We start from the raw sequence: 18,551 nt of genomic DNA, 5'->3' as shown, positions 1-18,551 counted from the left end.
GTATGTGCCATAAAATCCAAGCTAGCACAACGCAGAGCGTTTGCAATTATGTACGCTCTCAGAGAGACTACAACGCAGCACGTACACAGGAGGCATGCAGAAATACGATAATTTGGTCGGTGTTTATACATGCTCTGTGCAGTGTGGTAAGCGGGCCACGCAGTGAAATCCTATTCCAACAAACCTGCGTGAGAGAAATTTCGCTGAACCGAAATCAACGGGCAGTTGTACGTTTTGATGAACATAAATACACATTAGGCTTTCAAAGTTTCAGGAAGGCGTTTGTTTTACGCATTTAGCAGTTGTGAAAAACTGCAGCAATTTCTTTTGAACTTTCGTTTTCGACGTTAACAACTGCTAAACTGAGAGAGCTCTTTCACATTCGTCTACCCTTTCAGCTGCGAATTTATGCTGGACGGCAAAGGCTGTCAATTTCTCTCGAAGCGTTAGTCCACCTCTTTGAAATTTATGTCCCTAAAGCTATGATGCCCAGCTTGAAGCATTTTCTTAGCATTTGTTAATAAAATTGAGTACGGTTACGGTTACGGTATCGCTCCATAGCCGGTCGGCGTGGCATCCTGCGGTTTCATGCGGAAAATATGGTGATGTATTGATCTGATATGTATATCCACAGAAAATATCGGTATATGCTATCAGCAACGCCCCGCGCCCATTCCAAGTGCATCGGGAAAGACGAATTGCCACTGATCCTTGCTCGCCCCCCCAAAAATATAACTTTTTGAGGTGCGTTTATCGGCACTTCGTCACCACTACTTCGCCGCAGGAAAAGCCTTTGACACCAAGTAAATGTGACCACGGTCTCGTCCCCTGCGACCGCCCCACTGTACGATGAAAATGGCAGCATTGAACGCACACCGTAGAGAAAATTATGTATCAGCGGGTAGCTTTGCGGATACCAATCACAGTAAGCGCTATCTGGTACGTAGCCTAGCACGAGGTGAAGCCGACTGCTCCTGAAAGCATGTTTGCAAAAAACTTTCCGCCAGTGCCGCCCCTCTCCGTCGCCGAGAGCGTCGATCTGACATAGTAGCACCGCTTATGGCGATTTCGCCGTTCCGACCGTCGGTACATCTTGTGCTAATATTTTTTGCCGAGGGCTGTACCATCTATCATAGTGTTCTGGCCATCGAACTGAGCCGGCTGTCTGCACTTTAAAATAGTTAATTGTTGGTCTAGTTGGTATCCTAGCATTGGATTCTTCGTTTCTATTGTCCTGTCCTTTACCATAAATGAGACGGACCTGCTCTCGGCACTTGTACCTCACGTTCCTCATGCTGTGCAGCTGTGCACAGCTGAACGTGATTTTCAGGTTATCGCCGTCATTTTGGCCGAACAAAGCCTATAATTTTAATGCGTCATAATTTGACGGGACAAGTAGCGCAGAAAGTGAAGCCCTGCCTACCTGACTCTGAGCAAACTGGCCGCCGAAGCCTGCGATAGTTAAATAAATGATTAGCCCCGACAGGTTGCCCTGGAAAAGCCACCTGGGTCCCACAAGCCTCACATATGGCAGCACCTGCCAACGCAAGGCAATGGCGCATAGCTTAAACGCTGTACCACTGTGCCAGCAGTGGTATGATGACTCGGAGGGATTCGTGAATGCAAAGTAGAGAATGACCGATCTCGCAGCGTTACAGGATGACGAGAATAAAGACCCCACGAACAAAAATAAAAGAAATTAACAAGAAATAATTGGTGGTCAATGAGCATAGTTCGTAACGACGACCACTCACTCATTTTTGTCTTGTTGCCCAAGCGAGCACCATTGAGTTTTTTTTTTTCCTGGAAAAATAGCAGTGTACGATAGAGCTACCAGTCGGCTAGCGAAGCTCGTATTTCGTTCACTAATTTTGAAAACATGAACTGCGTTACAGCATATAATTCCGATTAGGTTACGACTATACTGATGCCTTTGAGGTCGCCTCAGGCTGCTGCTTAATTTAACCACAGATTGTAAGGTTTTTACTACATAATTTAGGAAACCTTGCTAACGTACATGCTCGGTGAAACTCGATCTTTCAGCATAGATGGCAACGATAGCTGTACTGTTGTTGTTTGTTGTTGTGACTGAGAGAAGGATGAAAAGGAAATTGCACGGGCCTGCCTACTGGCTCGAGCCAAGCCACCACCGCTGTCACGTGCCGATAGACGAGAGTTAAGAGATCAGAGGAAAGAGAAAAAGGAAAGAAAAGACGCGCGTCGCAGCAACAACTGCGTCCGCCGAGCGGACGCTGCTGAAAAAACAGATAAGTGGCCGAAGTCGCGCTCGCCGAAGCGAGGACAGATACTAGCTGTGCGGGAGCCCATTACAGAGCTGCTTACAGGAATGCCTTTTGCAGGAAGCACCGAGCAGCTTACTAATCTTTATGGGCTGCGATAAATCATACCGTTATTAAGCATGATCGTTCCTCCGCATGTTAATATTAGCAAAAATCTGCATAAAAGTATTATCCTATACCTTGAGCTTGGCGCATGATAGCCTCAGCTGCTTATGCACCAATAAACCCAACACAACACACATCCTCCGCATGTTAGGATGCATATAAATGCGGACTTAGTTAAACGAAATAATATTCTGTTCTAAGCGTCAGCGCGCCTTCCGTATGGGTAAAAAAAAAAACATTGGTCATCCATGAGGAAGAGCATCAACGTTCTCTAGCATCATGCACATACCATCATAGCTGGCAGTTTCAATTATCAACGCGTGAAATCTGTTAGAAAGCATTGGCGTGTTCTCTTTACTTTTGTCCGCGCGTGTACATCCACGATCACTGAGTCGCGTGTGCAGTTAAGTGCGTTTCCACCCTAAAAATTGGTTACCACGAATGCTGAACGCATAAAAAAATAATTTGCGTCTCAATGCACTTAGTTGTGCAGTGTATATTTATCAAATTTTTCTCGTCATTTTCTTGTATTTTTGCTATTAGTCTGCGTGAGCTGCTTTCACCAGTACAGAAATTGCACGGACCCCTTAGCTACCAGGCGCGGCAGTAGAGTCTCTGGAGGAGATTAGCGCAAGGACGACGAAAAAAAAAGAGCTCGAAGCTTTCCAGAACGTATTGGTAACCGCAATGAGACCTGAATTCAATAGCGTCTAGTAGAGCCAGTCTACCTGATGGCTGTTTCCTTTGTGTTAGTTGGACACGACGTGAGCATCCTAGTATATTTGCTATGCAACCCCCCCCCCCCCCCCCCCCCCCCCCCCCCCCCCCCCGCCGTCTCTTAGCCGCACGGTGTACTCTGCCGCGCTCGTAGTTCCGGCGGCCGCCGCATGTGGGCGCCACTACCACACGTCAAGCGGATTTCGGTTCTTTGCACGCATAAGTTTTGTAAACTGGCTGAAATAATTTGTGAAGCTAATTGGTCATCTTAATTAAATGGATGCTGCCCGCTCTGTAGCGCTAGAGTGTACTAGATTAGGTTGTAGCGCACTCTGAGTTGCGATACGATCACACAAGGCCTTCTTTTAGCCCTCTCAACCCAAACCCTTCTGTTGTCAAAGGTATGGGGTAGCGCGCCCCGCTTTCAACCCAAGGGGCGGGGGTTCTTGCACCGACGCGACAATTTTCTGTTCAGCTCAGTTGCTTTTCTCTCTTCAGAGGCATAACGGGATGGTGCTGGGACGACGTCACGACCTTGTAGACTAATGTGGAATTTTGTAGTGACGTCATCATTGTTGTACTGTGTAGGCAATGAGATTGCGACATCACATCGCATTCGACCAACGGGAATTTCGTTTTCATAAAGCAGGGGTTGCTGCCGAAGGAAATTCCGTTATTACACACCCGGATTTGCCGATGAACATGCACTATCTGGTTAAAATGCTTTCTCTTTTATGGTTGTCATCCATCGTGCATTATCTGTTTTGGGATGCCAAATGAAGTGCTTTAACTTGTATGCATTTTTCTTTGCAGGTAATGGAGTGCATAGACAGCCCGGAAGTTAATGTATGTACTCGTTTTTATACACGAAGTTAGACAATAGCGCCGTCTGTGGCGCTTCGCAATGCTTTCGGCAAGCGTGATTTTGCTACCTACACGAACCCCCACGGGCCGTCCGGCGGTCATCGTTGCGCTGTAATCTCTTCCTCCGCCCCCCTTCTCTCACCAACGCGGTGCTCTATGCGCTTTTACTCTTTCGTCGTGCCCCGCCGCGGTGGCTCAGTGGTTACGGCACTCGGCAGCTGACCCGAAAGACGCGGGTTCGATCCCGGCCGCGGCGGTTGAACTTCGATGGAGGCGAAATTCTAGAGGCCCTTGTACTGTGCGATGTCAGTGCACGTTAAAGAACCCCTACGGCGTCCCACATAGCCTGAGTTGCTTTGGGACGTTAAACCCCGTTAAAGCAAACTAAATAAAATCTTTCGCCGTCCTCTTAGCAGAACTTTCTGCGAAGGTAAGGTGGAAGGTAGGCACGTCGCCGTTGGAACGAGCTGGTGGCAGTTGCCACCATGCTCGGCTTTTTCTTTATTTGATTTTTCTTTGTCAGTCATTTTTTATGTTGCTCTAACGCATATAAATCGGTCTTTCAATTCGCCATTTTCTTTATATCCATATTTAGTCGTACACTTCTAACCTTATGTAAACTCTGTTTGTGCCACCAATCCTCTAATCGCGGTTTGCTAAGTTCCACCGCTGATTATTCACATTACCATTGTTATCTCCGAACTGAAGGGCCTCAGGGAGATAATGTGTCTGCATCGACCACCGGATAGACATCACTGTCGAGTATAAGAATGTCAATTGTTTTTAAGGGTTTACAACACACTCCACATGTGTCATCTATTGGCTATATTTTTTTTGTAGCTGCGCGTTCTAACGCACCCTCACCTAGCTTCAAAAAGTATAGCATTGACTCGAGTTATTATAGAACGTTTATTTCCTCATCTGCCCTGTCCAGTTTCGATAGAGTACATAACCTCACCGGTAACTGCTTCGATGTAGTGCATAACCACACCGATAACAGCTGCCGCCGCGGTGGCTGAGTGGTTATGGTGCTTAGGTGCTGACCCGAAAGACGCGAGTTCGATCCCGGCCGCGGTCGAATTTCGATGGAGGTAAAATTCTAGAGGCCCGTGTACTTTGCGATATCACTGCACGTTAAAGAACCCCAGGTGGTCGAAATTTACGGCGCCCTTCACTGCGGCGTCTCTCATAGCCGAGTCGCTTTTAAACCCCATAAACCAATCAAACCAACCAACACAGAAAACTGCGGATGGATGGACGGACGGACGGATGGATGAATGGATGAATGGATGGATGGATGGAGAGCGTCCCTTTTGAAACGGGGCGGTGACAGTTGCCAACGTGCTGAGCTTCTTTTATTCATTCTTTCTTTATATTTCTTTAACGGTGTTATAAATAGTTCTATATATCCACTGTTTTCTTTAAATAAATTTTTAATCCAACATTTCTAACATTATGCCACCTCTCTCGTTTTGAGCCACAAGTCTTCCAATCACTTTTTGGTAGCTTCCATCGCAGATTCAGTCATATGACCATTGTTGTTTCTAAACCCTGAGACCTCAGGGAGAGTGACTGCTCCTCCGTCGACATTCGGATGGATACCATCACAATTAAGAATAAGATGTTTAATTGTTTCTGCAGAATTACAGCACAGTGCGCATGTGTCATCTTTTCGGTTATATTTATTTTCGTACCTGCGTGTTCTAAGATACCCTGATCTAGCTTCAAAGAGAAGGCCCCGGTCACAAAATTCGGTGCATTTTTGAAGGAAAGAAACAAAAACAGCGCCGCGCGGACACATCTCACCAGCGAGGGTCGTAAAACGAGGGAGATGGAAACCCCCGGAGAGCTACTACCGTTGTGTGTGTGTGGCTGCCCCCTCCACCACCGCTCGCCGGAGGGAACTTCACGTTAAACGTGCGTGAGGTTGGGCGACAAATATTCTGGCATCCGTGGACAGGACGTTTGGTGTTTGCAAGCACAGAGAACGGAGAAAGAGTCGGAAGGAGTTTACGAAGAGGTCGTAAACTAGTGTTAGGAGCAGAGCGACTGTGTGAGATGCCGCGCTCATGCGGTTAGTGAGGTTCAACGTGCAGAGGTATCCTTTACCGTGAAGAGTTCGGTCTGGAAATATGAGCTTAAAGGAGCTAGTATAGGCTGGCATCCAGATGGGAATGACCGGAGCCGAACTGCGAAAATGGATAGACCAAGAGAGAGACAGGGCTGAAAAAGAAAGAGAGAGAGAAAGAGAATGGCAAAGGAGACAAAAAGAAAAAGAAAGAGAATGGCAGAAGAGACAAGAAGAGGCGGATAAGCTCTCTTAGGAGCGAGAGAGAGAATGGCAGAAAAAATTCAGGGGGGCACTTTGTTGACCTAAAGTGCGGTGAGGTGAAAGCCTTAAGCGCGGTGTTGCTGCTTGTGTCACTGATGCGTTGTTAAGATGTTAGGCTTCGCCTCTAAGAGTGAAACGCGACAGCGTCTTGCAACGCTGCCAGGGAGTCCATAGAACGCCATCGCTCGTTCGGTTCTACGCCTTGCTCGTGGGTAAATTGGTTTTTGAGGGAAAGAAACGTATCATTCTCGCATATCTGGGTGAACACCTAAACCTCGCCGTAACGGGAAGGGAGGAAGATGGGAGTGAACGAGGACACCGTATTCACTAGACGCGCCTTTTTTCATTCCAAACCATCGATCTGGCATGGCGGGCAATAAAGACAAAAAAAAAATCTGGCAAGGCGGAGTGGTTAGCATGCTGGTCTCGCACTCCGGCGACCGGGGTTCGATTCACGATCTCGACCAAATTCCTACTCGGTTTTATTTATTTATCTGGCCTGACTAGAAGGCTTAATTAGGCTAATTGGGTAATTAAGCAATTAACTAAACTTAGTCCCACTTACTTGGAGCATCACTATACGATCCCTTTATATGGTTGTGATGTCGCGACCGTTTGGACCAGTTGAAAAGCGTGACATTTCTGTCGACAACTCCTGCTTACAACGATCCGCCTTAAAAACAAGAAGAAAGACAGCGCGCTAGAGAATCCGCTGAAAAAGAGAGGCAAAGGAAACGTGAATAGGAAGAGAGAAAACGAAAAAGGCGAGAAGCGGCCGAAAGGGCTTTTGAAAAAGAGATCGCAATCCTTCAGAGGAAGCTGGCTGAAATTCGGCGTTTAAGCAAGGTCAGGGAACCCGTGGAGCTTACCCCCGGAGAGGCCGGGTGGAAGACTAACGAGTCTGATTTGTTGGCAACCACGGAAAAGGTTGTAGCTAGCTCCACAGGTCAGAGAGTGAAGAACAGACCAGAGTGTCAATTCCTCACGAAAGTGAAAGTGTAGCTAGTGCTCAGGTAGTAGGCACTGAGGTAAAGGCCAAACTGACGCTTCAGTCAGAGGGACCCCTACGGCAGCCGCCTGAGGACGAAGAAGCAGTTCGGGTCTCTATGAAGGAGTCTGAGTGCAACACGTCTGAGTCTTGCTGTGCAGACCACGAGAAAGAGTGGCTAAATGGCACTCAGTGGGAAAACCCAGACGTAGTAATAGCTGAGGAGAGCGCACTCGGAGAAAACACGGAAGCCGTGTCGAGTGAACCCTTGAGCATCGATGGGGCCTCTCCTGCTGAGGCAGGAGTAGGTGCAGTAGAAGGAAAGCCTTTTTGCGACGTCACTGTAAGTGACGAAGTGACAAGCTTAAGGATGAATCAGAAGGAGAAGAATTCAAAGGATTCTTCAATGAATCCTGAGCCGTGCTCCGAGCAGTGCGCTCGAGCAAGAGTCAGAAAGAAGAAAAAGAAGAAAATATCGGAAAGAACAAGAAGTTCAGGCCAGGAAGAACCGAAAGGAACTAAACTATTGGCTTCATCGCGAAAACAGCGCTCGGATGATGCGCGTGAAAGCGAATCGGACGTGCCCCCCAGAAAAGTTTGGAAAAAGGTAAAAAGAAAGAGAACCGAATCGAGTTCTTCCGATACAGGTGTAATCGAACAGGACAGGCCTCGAAGAAAGCCCAGGAAAAAAATCTCTGCCTCTCCCGTAACCGAGAGTAGAGTAAGCATGAAATGTTTACGGGCATAACACATTGGTTGTAGATGGTACTATTCAAAATCGTGAAATGGGTCTAGTGTTCAACACACCACACCACACTCTTCTTGTTGCGTCGAAGCGATCGCCTGCAATAGTGCGGGCTTAGGTAGGCAGCCGCGAACCGTGGCGGCCTTGTCGCTTTCGGGAGCGGCCGCATAATCATGGCGTTTTCGGCAGGGGCGAGCAGTCTTCTGCTGTGGCGTATCACTCGCAAAGCGATCGGTTTCCGCAAGACGCTTCCTACCTCTCCTTTCATCAGGCTCCACTGCTCGGCTTAGGCAGCTGTGACGGTGGCGGCGTGGAAATGCAGGACGATGCAGAAGTGTACGCGGACACGACGGGACGCAGGCCTGACAAGAATGTCAGCGGCCGGTCTTTTACATGCGTTAGTGTGGGACAGCGGCGCCATCCTTGAGGACGGCGCGGAAGCAGTTTTTCCGCCCAAAGCCCTTCTCGCCCAGGAGCTCCCCTCTTGCTCTAAACGGCCCTCTCTCAAAGCCCCTAACAGATCACGTATGAGTCTCGTTAAATCTCGTACGGTGCCCGGATGCTCTCGTTTCAGTGCCCGGACGTTGGCTCTCGATCTCGGCGTGACGTCACCACACTGCCGACACGGGATAAAAGCATTTCATGCTTAAATCTGGGACGGAACAAAACTAAGCTGAAGACCGCTGAGTCGAATGCAAGCGAGCTGCACGAACATCGCAGCAAACCAAGAAAGAAGTTAAGACGAAAGAGCGCAGCGTCCAGCAAAGACTAAGTCTGGAAGCGCAAAGGAAAACAGAACAGCGCACGCGGACAAGAAGGAAAACACGAGAAGTGGAGCCGTAACGAGCGAACTGGCGTTAAATTTGTTCGCAACAGACGCGCTAACTACATGAAAAAATTACCGACGATTACGTTACTTCCTAATGCGAAATTTGAGCGCAGCAAATAAGCTGTTTCACCTTTTCGATAGATTGAGGCAAAGAAATCGAGCAACACATGTATGCGCTATCACAGAATTTTTTTTTATTTTTCACACGTATTCGCAATTTCGGCTCGGGCGGTGCACATATACAGATCCGCCGCCACCGATCTGGCTCTCTGATTGCCACCGCACAGGGGTTGCATTGGAGGAGGAGCGAAGAAAGGAATTAAGTTCGAGCCGGCGCTTTGACAACCGGAGACTCGCAGGAAGAGGGGGGAGGGGGGCGGCGTGTACACCCAGCGGCAAACGATGGGGGCAGAAGCGCGCGCAGCAAGCGGACAACACGATAAAGGGAGGAGGGAAGAGATAGCAGCGACTGACTGATGCCGCTGACGCCGATAGCGCTGGGGGGATGAAAGGGGGGCGGAGCTGGTTACGAGGCCGACGACAACGCCGACGCCGACGACGACGCGAAACCCAGGAACGGACGCCAAAGAGCTGCGCTCTAAAAAGGAAGAGCTCGAAGAATAAGCAGAAACACAGAGAGCCGTACGAATAGGACTCTGGGCCAGAACAGCGTCTTCATATAGATTTTCAGATGTTCTTCAGATCGTCCAACTTTCGCAGATGTTCTTCATATAGTATTTTACTGTGAGCTTCCCGGGCATCTAACGGTGCCCAGCCCATAATCCCCTGTACTGCCTCGTTTGTAGTTTTGCCGTCTGCACCTAGTGCTAAACTCCCCACAGGTCTCTGATTTATTTCTAATCACCACAGAGCTTCTGCCTTTAGGCACAAAACCGCATTCCCGAAAGTAAAGCCTGCCACCATTATTCCTTTCCAAATACTTTACAGCACTTTATATTTGTACTCCTATAATGACCCTTTGTTTCATTATCCCGGCATCTCTTCGCTCTTTTGCCCTAACAGATTGTTCGTACTTTTCCTTGTAGATCAGTCCATCGTTTACCCATACCCCGAGATATTTGTATTAAGCCATTCTGGGTATTTTATGATCTTGTATTGTAAGCACCCGATTAGTGATGTCATCGAAAATCTTCAGGCTTGACGTAATTGCTATAAAACTGAAGCCTAGAGGGTCTCCTTCGTCTCCACAACAACTAACCAGAGTTTGCAAATCTTCCTGGCTACCTGTTAAGTGTAAAATATCGTCCGCATACATTAAACCGGCGAGCCGTTGCTCAGCGACTGTTCCGTCTAATCTGTAAGACAGATTATAACGCAGATTACTTTCTTGCAGCCGTGTTTCCATATTTATCATATAAATCATGAACAGCAGCGCTGATAAACGACTACCTTGCCTTAATTCTTTGCGTACCTCGACAGTTTTCGCGTTTCATATTCCTTTCCATGCAATCTCGGTATATTCCTTCTAGGAAATCAATTGTCTCATGATCGATAGCATCTTTTAGTATGTTCCTCAGGAGCTCCCTGTTCGCTTTGTTGTTGCTACGCTTATGTCCAGAAAGGCTAAATACAGAGGTCTCTTTTCCTCCTTAGCTTTTTCTGTGCATTACGTATGCACGGACCAGCTGTCACCTAAGCGCCTACCCCTTATGAACCCTCTCTAAAGTTCTCCGAGTTTCTTGTTACTTTCTACCTATGACTGCATTTTTAATTTCACCGCCGGCGCAGCCAGCCTCTCTATAAGAGATGTTGCATGCACCTCGAGCGTGTTATATGTACCTCGACCGTACCGGAAGCTTGGAAGAACGCTAACCATATCTTAATTCATAAGAAAGAAGACGCCAAGGACTTAGAAATCAACCACATGCTCAGGTAGGCTTTCGTAAAGGATACTCGACAATAGACCATATTCACACTACTACTCAGGCGATAGAGAAATGAGAAGAATATAATCAAGGTCTGTATATAGCCTTCACTGATTACGAGAAAGCATTTGACTCAGTCGAAACGTCAGCAGTCATGCAGGCATCGCGGAATCAGGGTGTAGAAGTGTCCTATGCAAAAATACTGGAAGATATCTGTGACGACTGTACAGCTATCATAGTCCTACATAATTAAGCAATGAAATTGCAATAAGGAATGGTGTCAGGCAGGGAGACACGATTTCGCAAATGCGATTCACCGCCTGCTTACAAGGGGTATTCAGAGGGCTAGATTAGACACAATTCGCAATAAGATTTAATGTATAATACCCAAATAATCTGTTATTCGCTGATTACTTTGCCTTGCTAAATCACTCGGGAGATGAAGTGCAAAACATATTCAATGAATTGTACAGGTAGAACAGATAGATTGGTCTAAAATTAGCATGCAGAAAACCACAGTAATATTCAGCGGTCTCGCAAAGGAACAGTGTCTGCTTATCCGGATCATAAGAAGGAAATGAGTAAAAGAATAAGAACGGGGTTTAGCGCATATGGCAGGTTCTCTAAGATCATGAATGGCAGTTTACCAATATTCCTCAAGATAAAAGTATATGACATCTCTACCTCACCGGTACCCACCAATGAGGCAGAAACGTGGAGGCTAACGAAAATGGTTCAGCTTAAGTTAAGGACAACGCAGCGAGCTATGGAAAGAAAAATGATAGGTGTAACGTTAGGAGACCGGAAGCGCACAGAGTTTGTGAAAGAGCAAACGCGGGTTAATGAGATTTTAGTCGAAATCAAGAGGGAAAAATGCGCTTGGGCAGAGCATTAAGGGTACGGAGTGAACTCCTAGAGAAGGCAAACTTCGCAGCGGGCGCCAGAAAGTTGTGTGCGAATGAGATTAAGAAGACTGCGGGGATACGGTGGCGGTAGCTGGCAAAGGACAGGGTTAATTGGAGAGACATGGGAGAGGCCTTTGCGCTGCAGTGGGCGTAGTCAGGCTGGTGATTATGATCATGCTGATCGCAATCGGTGTGATGGACTTTGTGTGTATACTTTTCATTTATAAATCAAATTCTTTTTACTCTGTCAAGAGCTGCGCAGAGTTTGCTTATTTGCTATGAATGTTTGCACTGCGCTTAACAACCATTGGTTTGGTTGATGGGGCCTAACCTCCCAAAGCGACTCAGGCAATGAGGAATGCCGTAATGGAGAGTCCACGAAAATTTCGACCACTTTCGGTTCTTTAACGTGCGCTGACATCGCACAGTGCGCGTGCTACTGGCGTTTCGCTTTCTCCGTCGAAATGCGACCGCTATGGCCAGGATTGAACCCGCGTCTTTTGGGTCGGTAGCCGAGCTCCATGACCATTGAGCCACCGCGGCGCCTTTGAGAACGCTTTCTGCTTCTTGGACCAAGTTCATAAATCAGATTTATTCGAATTTGTTCTATCCCCGCGAATGTGAATTTAGGAATATCTGCTTCCGCTTTTTCCCAGTCACCTTTAAGCTGCTTTCTATTATACTGTCCTGTGTTGCTCCCTGATTTGAGGGGATCACCCTATCGTCGCTCCTAATTGACTCAGCTATAACTGATGTAACGCAGTTCACAGCGTGGTCTCCCTATACGCATGCTTCCTCATCATCTTGAATATGTTCCTGCATTCTTTTTACCCAGCCAGCTTATATGTTTTCAGTATTCCCTCGGCCCAGCTTTAGTTGCATGGCGAACTGCTGCCATCCAGCGATCAGTGGATTTTTATATTCTACCGTGGACGAGGATCTGTACTTCCAGTTTCTTTTGTCGATAGGATTCCGATTTCTGGACTATTTCATCTTGAGGTAACTGGGCGTTCTTTGCCTCTCTATGTTCCCCTGAAGACCTCTGTCGTTGTTCGATGGCCTCCTTAATTTCCTTTTTTCCACAAGCTTCGTGTCTTTCCCTTTCCTTTACTGTGGTCTGCCATTTTTACTTGTTGCATTTTTGTGCTGTTGAGTAGTTATAGCTGGTTATAGTCCCGTTTTTCCTTGAGGCTTTTCTCTTTGCCTCCTCATTGCCCGCTGCTATTAGCGCTGTTTGTTGGTCGTTGAATTTTGCGTTCCATTTTTGTCTTTGTGCCATTTCTCTGTTGATCAGGACTCCCATCTGCAGAATAGTACGGTAATCATCAGTTTCCGCACTATTCCCACTCTTCGTCTATTTCCATTTTTGAGAGCTTGCTATGAACTCCCGCCGACATTAATTTGGCAGTAGTCAGTGGCCGTCTGCCTGGCGGTAGCTTTCGCCTCCATAATTACTCGAGGCCCCACCTGTACATACTGCCGCTACTAAACGCTGTGTTTACAAGTGACGCAGCAGGCGCAGGCGACGCGCCAGTTTGGAAGGTACATGGCTTCCACTTCCTGTCTCTGCCAGCGTGCCACGCACGTCTGTGGTTCCCTGTGTATATCCCTTCGCAACATCGTTATTTTAAAGAAATAAACTTCTGCGTAGTTGACAATGCCTGTTTTGTGAGATCGTGAACAAACTCACAGAAGAAATTGGAAGAAATATTTTTTTCGCTCGTTGAAGCAGCACCATGCTCATGTATGCAGGTCCTGGAGGAGAGCCCAGATACTTTCGAAGGTTGCCGTACAATAAAAATATCCGCAAGTATTTGTCCTTGCTGTTCTGCGGCAATTTTCATTCCAAGCCCAGTGGTGCCGGAAAAGGCAGGAGGGAGAGGTAAACTTTATTATAGGCGCGGGTTGGGGTGACGTTCCCCTCCCCACGGTGGGTTCCTCTTCTAGGCCGGACTCCAGGTGGCCGACCGACGATGTCGTTCGGTGGCCTCTTCGGCCCGCTCCATGACTCGGAGTTGAACCTTCGGGTGCGAGCTGAGCAGCGCGGCCTCCCACTCCCATTGGGTAGAGAGCTGCAGATTCTGCGATGGATTGTCTTGATTACATGAGTATAGGATGTGCGGTGTGTGCCTTTTGGTGCCCACATAGAAAACAGACGGGGCTGAACTGCTCTGGGAACCATATGGAGTACATGTACAGATTAAAGAAAGTGTCTGTTTGGAGCTGCCGCCAACTGACTTGTTTGCGTTTTACTTAGAGATCTGCGTGGTTCTGGGAAGGTTCGTCTCTGTTTCTTGAAGTGGGTAGTAATTTTTTTGTAGGTCGTCACTCGTTCCTTGGCCGACCTGAGCTCGGGGTAGCATACCTCCGGGCTAACTATGAATCCTCGGGCGAATTGGTGCGCCGCCTCGTTTCCAGGATGGTCCGAATTAGCGGGGACTCAGATCCATGTGTTCTGGAGGGTATTAGAGATCTTTTGTAAGATTTTGATGGCTGCAGAGTGGGCCCTTCCTTTGAAAAAATCTGGAATTGTGGTTATGGGCCGCTGTGGATGTATTTGGCAGTGGTGGAGGTAATGGCTAAAGATATGGCAGCTTCTTCGGCCTCCTACGGAAATTCTGTTTTATCGTTTGTCGCCGATAAAACAGAACTTGGTGATCGATAAACTTGGTGATCGACAACTGCCATGGAAAAGGCGTCTCTGTCCGCATGTTCTGCCACGTCCACGCGCGCCGTGTCTTTCTCAAGTGAAAATCTTTCGTGAACTTTTTGTGTCCTAACGTTTCTTCTGTCTGTGTATATCGTAGAGTGGATGGATGTTTTTGGGCGGAGGATGGACTATTAAATGTTCGTTGACGTGTCTTGGAATTGGCAAGGTGTGTGCACGGATTCCTTCATATTGTATTCCTGCTTTCTTTTAAAATGAAACGTCCCGTTTCAGTGCCTGATACTCTTTCGGGTTGTGCGGTGAGGTGTGCTTGCATAATTTCCGCTAAGGTGTTATGAATTCATAAATGCAGTAGTTTTTCATTTGGGTTATGACGGGGGAGGTTGAGCGCAATTTTGTAGGACTGTCTAATTAGAGAATCCGGGTCGTCTCTTTCTCTGACTGTGAGGGTGACATATAGTGTAGAGTAGATGACTCTGCTAAGAACAAAGGCTTGTATTAGTTTGCTGGTCTCGGCTTCTTTAACTCCTTCTCGCCTATTCGCGATGCGTCTGATGAGGAGGGAGATCTGGTTGACGGTGTTTCTCAGTGTGTTAATTAGTGTGTCATTTTCTTTATTTGTCTGTATCAGAATTCCCAAGATTCTTAGTGATTCCACTTGTGGGATGGCTGCCCCTTCCGCGTAGATTTTGATCTCAGGTGCTTTATTCTTTCTTTCAAGCTTTGGGAAAAGGGATGCGGTACTCTGAAGCAAAAACCAAATAGAGCGCTGCCTATGCGATAGCCCACCATGTTTTCTCGGGTGTAGCAAAACTGATCCTCTTTTATCAGCGGAGTCGGCACTCCTGTATATGTGACTGCATGATCTCTTGCAATTCCCTTTGTCTCGCATCTGGACAGGATGTTGCTTTTTCTCTCAAGCTAGCATTTAACGCGCCCACGGTGACGTAAGGATTAGTCTACGCATGCCGTAACACTTCTTTCGTGATGAATGCGCTTATCTTCACGCAGGGAATCATTGGTCCGAAGGCTGCCAAAGCGTTGCGACCGGCCAGGGCAAGTGTACTATTACTTCGTGGGAATACTTGTGAAAATACTGCGGCGCAACGGCAACATGAGAAAGGAAAGGACAACACATGCGCACTTTCTTTCTTTTGCCGTCGTCGTTGCGCCGCAGTTTTTTCAGTCATGCACTAACTCGCTCCACAGAACGCCATTCTAGAGTACTTGTGTGCCAGAAGCGAGGGTTTAAAAGTGCCAGAGCAAACAAGAACACTCTCAAAAGACTTCTGCTGAGGCCAAAAAGTACTAAAATTCGCCATCTGACCCATTCCTGAGCATATAGCTGGCCACTTCGCTCCAATCGATGGTTTCCTGTCTTTCGTTTAGAGGTGACTGGTATTTGCTTGCCCCAAATGAAGTACGATGATACGGATGCCATATTTCCGTTCACTAAATATGAGCAACGACACTTTCCTTAAATTAACTTGGTTTCAGTCATGACATTTTTCTACTTTGGCTTGAACTGCGCGGCACGGACGGTAAGGGGATTAAACGTTTGAATGAGTGAGCGGGCGCTTGCAGTAGCGGCCGCATTCCGTAACTGTTAGTTTTCTTTTGACTTCTTTTTGCCGAGGCGGCAAACAGTGGCCAAAATTGTTCGCTGGTGACCAATCACAGGCACTGGCTGTCTCGTCTCTGCGCCGGAGTTAGCACTGCTACTGCAGCCGTATCCATTGCGGCGGAGTGACGCAGACGATGCCCCTACAATTCGTCACGCAACCACCGCACACATTTTTTCTCGAAACAGTGTTAACGTCGGTAAAACTCGTCACTGGCGTCAAATGCGACGTCGTGCTCTACAGCCGCCGGCGCCTGTTCGGCAGTGTGGCACGGGTGCGGGGCGATGTCAGAGAGGTCGCTGGTATCGTGGGCGTGTTTCTGTAACGATCAACGTGCCGTCATTCCCGACGGCCTACTTTACCGGGAGCAGTGGCAAACCACAAAAAAATCGATCGAAAAGAAAAAAAATCAGCCTTTACAAAATATTGCTCTAGTTTAACTTTGTTATGCCGCCTTTTCTTTAGGGAAATTAGGCTTACGAAGTTGATGTCGGTCTGTCTTATATCGTGGAGCTCAGTCAGAAGTGCAGCTAGTGCTAAGGTAAGGAAACGACAGTAATCTTAACGCTGTAGAAAAGCAGAAAAATGTTCTGGTGTAGCTTCCTGACCAGCCGGATAGAAGCGGACGCTTTTGCAGCGTTTAGCGTCTTCCAGTCTGCTCCTTCTGAACGCGTCTTTCTCTGCTGTTTTTTTTTCGTAACCATGCTACAACTGGCCCAGCAAGCTACGCTCTTGAATACTGTGACAGGTATGTTCTCTTCCTACCCCTACTGTCCAGGACTGCCTCAAGAACGTGCCGAAACAACTTGGACCATCTGACCAAAGCGGAAGAACTGAATAAAGTGTGCCTTAGCCCGTTCTGTGCTGTTGCATAACTTGGTGACTGTGGTAAGATGCTGCGCGCACATGACCCACATCGAGCTGCAGGTGATAGTACACCGAAGCGCACAAAAAAGAGAATGCGTGCACTGTCATTAGTGTGTCGGACATTTAACACTGGGGCGACCACACCAAGTGCGCACACCATCCAGAATTCTAGAGCTTAAAGCACAGATCGAGCCATGTGCTGCCGATCGAGTTTGCTCGTACGCTTTTTTGAAACGTAATTCCTCACCTGCTGCGCTCAACTTTGTCGCAGCCATGACAGAGGCCAGACCTGCACTGTAATCTATACTATACTAGTGGGTCTTGTCATGCGGCGTTCTCCCTCGCTTTCGAATTGCAATACGTTCCGACTAGCTGCTCTGTGAGATATCAGAAGCAGTGAAGTGGTATGACTTACTGCTATGGGGAAATAGTCTTTCACTTCGTAGCTTGGTCTCGTGAGCGTTCTAACGAAGACAAGTCACTTACAACAGGGCCAAAGGGTGTGCAGTTTCTAAGTACCTGCTCTGGCAGCAGCCTCTAAAGGTGCAACATTTAATTAGGATGCTTCATCCGTCTAAGCAATCCCACCGACCGCTGCGGTAAGCTAGTAGAGCTTTAATGGTCTGTTCAAAAATATAGATAATCATTATGAACTTCGGAATAAGCACATGGTCAGGTGTCTCTAGAGGACATGCAATGTTAGCTTTAAGAGACAGCAATAAATGTTTTACCACACTGCGCTGCGCGTAGAAGACGAATACTGCTTTACACCATTTCGCACCACACTCGAAGCTCTTTACAACTGGGTTACTATTCTACAAAAGTTTTGCACAATTGGCTCACCGTGCATTTCCCTCAACCACCTTATTGATAGCTGTGATACTGAGGGCCCTGTGAGCAAACTTGGAGAACCATATATTCTGGTATATATTTAATGCATCATTTCATACGCTTCTTTCAGTTTAGGGTTGATCCGATTCCGACTTCAGAGTGTTCCTCAATAATTTTTTTTTCATTCGTTCGCAGCTTTTCTTGTGAACAAAACCCAGCAGAGTATTGAGCGTGCGACGTTGCCATTAGTTCACAATTAGCCCGTATGCTTTCCAGTGCTGTTCTCCTTTCTTAAATGGAGTGCCACTAGGGTACCCAACCGTGCCGTATTTTGGGGGATTGCGCCGGATATACGTCAGGAGTCTTGGCTACCGACTTGCCTTGGACGGGAAAGGCATTCGTCCTGGGTTAGTCCCGCGAGACGGTCACAGTGATCCTTGCTGAGGTGACAACTCTAAATCGTTCTCTCAAAACATAACACGCCTGTAGAGCGGGCATGTGGACTTGCAGGAAGTGCACTTCGGCGCCTGAGCGGCACTCCCGATGACCCGCTGCTAAATGTAAAAGCATGGTTGCTCGTGTAACAAAAATGGTGACAGAACTACCGGGATTTTTGAAGAAGTAACGAAAAAGCAACAGCTTCTTGAAATTGATTGTTTGACCCGGCAGCACAAATACAAAAATCTTAAATTGTTTTAACTGCAAGAAACAACACAAAAATAGAAAAAAAAGCTAAAACTACCCAAGACGAATCGTAGCCTACGCTGAAGTCTGACAACATGGTAGCGAGCCCAGTAGTTGCACCTGATTTCGTTACTCCGTTGTGTTATTTCGCTTTTTGTTGTAGCAAAGGAGTATTTTCAAAAACTTCTTCCAACAAGTAATATAAACT

General features: G+C 47.3%; 1 long non-coding RNA gene across 5 annotated transcripts in view; it reads left to right on the top strand.

Moving 5' to 3' along the window:
- Window positions 1-16,821, top strand: part of LOC149362685 (uncharacterized) — a 170,075-nt gene extending 153,254 nt beyond the window's left edge. For 3 of the 5 annotated variants that reach the window (XR_016289037.1, XR_016289035.1, XR_016289034.1), the window contains 3 exons: window positions 3,936-3,968; window positions 15,351-15,395; window positions 16,740-16,821. This is a non-coding gene — a long non-coding RNA (uncharacterized LOC149362685). Of the gene's footprint in view, window positions 1-3,935; window positions 3,969-15,350 lie in introns of all 5 variants that reach the window. The other 2 variants (XR_016289038.1, XR_016289036.1) reach the window with 2 other exon arrangements.
- Window positions 16,822-18,551: the final 1,730 nt, after the last annotated feature.

This window comes from Amblyomma mixtum, chromosome 2 (assembly GCF_055824585.1).
Source record: "Amblyomma mixtum isolate Tamu chromosome 2, ASM5582458v1, whole genome shotgun sequence".
Classification (NCBI taxonomy): Eukaryota; Metazoa; Arthropoda; class Arachnida; order Ixodida; family Ixodidae; genus Amblyomma; species Amblyomma mixtum.
Note: the sequence above shows the minus strand (reverse complement) of the source record. Positions and strands in the feature narration are given on the sequence as shown.